Source organism: Lampetra planeri, chromosome 31, assembly GCF_965212315.1.
Source record: "Lampetra planeri chromosome 31, kcLamPlan1.2.h2, whole genome shotgun sequence".
Taxonomy (NCBI): domain Eukaryota; kingdom Metazoa; phylum Chordata; class Hyperoartia; order Petromyzontiformes; family Petromyzontidae; genus Lampetra; species Lampetra planeri.
This window is the reverse complement of record NC_136137.1, coordinates 34,027-38,274: the sequence shown is the minus strand read 5'-3', so window position 1 is coordinate 38,274 and position 4,248 is coordinate 34,027.

Here is a 4,248-nt window from a genome sequence, read left to right as displayed (position 1 = left end):
TTGTTGTCGGCCCGGGTTGTTGTCGGCCCGGGTTGTTGTCGGCCCGGGTTGTTGTCGGCCCGGGTTGTTGTCGGCCCGGGTTGTTGTCGGCCCGGGTTGTTGTCGGCCCGGGTTGTTGTCGGCCCGGGTTGTTGTCGGCCCGGGTTGTTGTCGGCCCGGGTTGTTGTCGGCCCGGGTTGTTGTCGGCCCGGGTTGTTGTCGGCCCGGGTTGTTGTCGGCCCGGGTTGTTGTCGGCCCGGGTTGTTGTCGGCCCGGGTTGTTGTCGGCCCGGGTTGTTGTCGGCCCGGGTTGTTGTCGGCCCGGGTTGTTGTCGGCCCGGGTTGTTGTCGGCCCGGGTTGTTGTCGGCCCGGGTTGTTGTCGGCCCGGGTTGTTGTCGGCCCGGGTTGTTGTCGGCCCGGGTTGTTGTCGGCCCGGGTTGTTGTCGGCCCGGGTTGTTGTCGGCCCGGGTTGTTGTCGGCCCGGGTTGTTGTCGGCCCGGGTTGTTGTCGGCCCGGGTTGTTGTCGGCCCGGGTTGTTGTCGGCCCGGGTTGTTGTCGGCCCGGGTTGTTGTCGGCCCGGGTTGTTGTCGGCCCGGGTTGTTGTCGGCCCGGGTTGTTGTCGGCCCGGGTTGTTGTCGGCCCGGGTTGTTGTCGGCCCGGGTTGTTGTCGGCCCGGGTTGTTGTCGGCCCGGGTTGTTGTCGGCCCGGGTTGTTGTCGGCCCGGGTTGTTGTCGGCCCGGGTTGTTGTCGGCCCGGGTTGTTGTCGGCCCGGGTTGTTGTCGGCCCGGGTTGTTGTCGGCCCGGGTTGTTGTCGGCCCGGGTTGTTGTCGGCCCGGGTTGTTGTCGGCCCGGGTTGTTGTCGGCCCGGGTTGTTGTCGGCCCGGGTTGTTGTCGGCCCGGGTTGTTGTCGGCCCGGGTTGTTGTCGGCCCGGGTTGTTGTCGGCCCGGGTTGTTGTCGGCCCGGGTTGTTGTCGGCCCGGGTTGTTGTCGGCCCGGGTTGTTGTCGGCCCGGGTTGTTGTCGGCCCGGGTTGTTGTCGGCCCGGGTTGTTGTCGGCCCGGGTTGTTGTCGGCCCGGGTTGTTGTCGGCCCGGGTTGTTGTCGGCCCGGGTTGTTGTCGGCCCGGGTTGTTGTCGGCCCGGGTTGTTGTCGGCCCGGGTTGTTGTCGGCCCGGGTTGTTGTCGGCCCGGGTTGTTGTCGGCCCGGGTTGTTGTCGGCCCGGGTTGTTGTCGGCCCGGGTTGTTGTCGGCCCGGGTTGTTGTCGGCCCGGGTTGTTGTCGGCCCGGGTTGTTGTCGGCCCGGGTTGTTGTCGGCCCGGGTTGTTGTCGGCCCGGGTTGTTGTCGGCCCGGGTTGTTGTCGGCCCGGGTTGTTGTCGGCCCGGGTTGTTGTCGGCCCGGGTTGTTGTCGGCCCGGGTTGTTGTCGGCCCGGGTTGTTGTCGGCCCGGGTTGTTGTCGGCCCGGGTTGTTGTCGGCCCGGGTTGTTGTCGGCCCGGGTTGTTGTCGGCCCGGGTTGTTGTCGGCCCGGGTTGTTGTCGGCCCGGGTTGTTGTCGGCCCGGGTTGTTGTCGGCCCGGGTTGTTGTCGGCCCGGGTTGTTGTCGGCCCGGGTTGTTGTCGGCCCGGGTTGTTGTCGGCCCGGGTTGTTGTCGGCCCGGGTTGTTGTCGGCCCGGGTTGTTGTCGGCCCGGGTTGTTGTCGGCCCGGGTTGTTGTCGGCCCGGGTTGTTGTCGGCCCGGGTTGTTGTCGGCCCGGGTTGTTGTCGGCCCGGGTTGTTGTCGGCCCGGGTTGTTGTCGGCCCGGGTTGTTGTCGGCCCGGGTTGTTGTCGGCCCGGGTTGTTGTCGGCCCGGGTTGTTGTCGGCCCGGGTTGTTGTCGGCCCGGGTTGTTGTCGGCCCGGGTTGTTGTCGGCCCGGGTTGTTGTCGGCCCGGGTTGTTGTCGGCCCGGGTTGTTGTCGGCCCGGGTTGTTGTCGGCCCGGGTTGTTGTCGGCCCGGGTTGTTGTCGGCCCGGGTTGTTGTCGGCCCGGGTTGTTGTCGGCCCGGGTTGTTGTCGGCCCGGGTTGTTGTCGGCCCGGGTTGTTGTCGGCCCGGGTTGTTGTCGGCCCGGGTTGTTGTCGGCCCGGGTTGTTGTCGGCCCGGGTTGTTGTCGGCCCGGGTTGTTGTCGGCCCGGGTTGTTGTCGGCCCGGGTTGTTGTCGGCCCGGGTTGTTGTCGGCCCGGGTTGTTGTCGGCCCGGGTTGTTGTCGGCCCGGGTTGTTGTCGGCCCGGGTTGTTGTCGGCCCGGGTTGTTGTCGGCCCGGGTTGTTGTCGGCCCGGGTTGTTGTCGGCCCGGGTTGTTGTCGGCCCGGGTTGTTGTCGGCCCGGGTTGTTGTCGGCCCGGGTTGTTGTCGGCCCGGGTTGTTGTCGGCCCGGGTTGTTGTCGGCCCGGGTTGTTGTCGGCCCGGGTTGTTGTCGGCCCGGGTTGTTGTCGGCCCGGGTTGTTGTCGGCCCGGGTTGTTGTCGGCCCGGGTTGTTGTCGGCCCGGGTTGTTGTCGGCCCGGGTTGTTGTCGGCCCGGGTTGTTGTCGGCCCGGGTTGTTGTCGGCCCGGGTTGTTGTCGGCCCGGGTTGTTGTCGGCCCGGGTTGTTGTCGGCCCGGGTTGTTGTCGGCCCGGGTTGTTGTCGGCCCGGGTTGTTGTCGGCCCGGGTTGTTGTCGGCCCGGGTTGTTGTCGGCCCGGGTTGTTGTCGGCCCGGGTTGTTGTCGGCCCGGGTTGTTGTCGGCCCGGGTTGTTGTCGGCCCGGGTTGTTGTCGGCCCGGGTTGTTGTCGGCCCGGGTTGTTGTCGGCCCGGGTTGTTGTCGGCCCGGGTTGTTGTCGGCCCGGGTTGTTGTCGGCCCGGGTTGTTGTCGGCCCGGGTTGTTGTCGGCCCGGGTTGTTGTCGGCCCGGGTTGTTGTCGGCCCGGGTTGTTGTCGGCCCGGGTTGTTGTCGGCCCGGGTTGTTGTCGGCCCGGGTTGTTGTCGGCCCGGGTTGTTGTCGGCCCGGGTTGTTGTCGGCCCGGGTTGTTGTCGGCCCGGGTTGTTGTCGGCCCGGGTTGTTGTCGGCCCGGGTTGTTGTCGGCCCGGGTTGTTGTCGGCCCGGGTTGTTGTCGGCCCGGGTTGTTGTCGGCCCGGGTTGTTGTCGGCCCGGGTTGTTGTCGGCCCGGGTTGTTGTCGGCCCGGGTTGTTGTCGGCCCGGGTTGTTGTCGGCCCGGGTTGTTGTCGGCCCGGGTTGTTGTCGGCCCGGGTTGTTGTCGGCCCGGGTTGTTGTCGGCCCGGGTTGTTGTCGGCCCGGGTTGTTGTCGGCCCGGGTTGTTGTCGGCCCGGGTTGTTGTCGGCCCGGGTTGTTGTCGGCCCGGGTTGTTGTCGGCCCGGGTTGTTGTCGGCCCGGGTTGTTGTCGGCCCGGGTTGTTGTCGGCCCGGGTTGTTGTCGGCCCGGGTTGTTGTCGGCCCGGGTTGTTGTCGGCCCGGGTTGTTGTCGGCCCGGGTTGTTGTCGGCCCGGGTTGTTGTCGGCCCGGGTTGTTGTCGGCCCGGGTTGTTGTCGGCCCGGGTTGTTGTCGGCCCGGGTTGTTGTCGGCCCGGGTTGTTGTCGGCCCGGGTTGTTGTCGGCCCGGGTTGTTGTCGGCCCGGGTTGTTGTCGGCCCGGGTTGTTGTCGGCCCGGGTTGTTGTCGGCCCGGGTTGTTGTCGGCCCGGGTTGTTGTCGGCCCGGGTTGTTGTCGGCCCGGGTTGTTGTCGGCCCGGGTTGTTGTCGGCCCGGGTTGTTGTCGGCCCGGGTTGTTGTCGGCCCGGGTTGTTGTCGGCCCGGGTTGTTGTCGGCCCGGGTTGTTGTCGGCCCGGGTTGTTGTCGGCCCGGGTTGTTGTCGGCCCGGGTTGTTGTCGGCCCGGGTTGTTGTCGGCCCGGGTTGTTGTCGGCCCGGGTTGTTGTCGGCCCGGGTTGTTGTCGGCCCGGGTTGTTGTCGGCCCGGGTTGTTGTCGGCCCGGGTTGTTGTCGGCCCGGGTTGTTGTCGGCCCGGGTTGTTGTCGGCCCGGGTTGTTGTCGGCCCGGGTTGTTGTCGGCCCGGGTTGTTGTCGGCCCGGGTTGTTGTCGGCCCGGGTTGTTGTCGGCCCGGGTTAGTTGTCGGCCCGGGTTGTTGTCGGCCCGGGTTGTTGTCGGCCCGGGTTGTTGTCGGCCCGGGTTGTTGTCGGCCCGGGTTGTTGTCGGCCCGGGTTGTTGTCGGCCCGGGTTGTTGTCGGCCCGGGTTGTTGTCGGCCCGGGTTGTTGT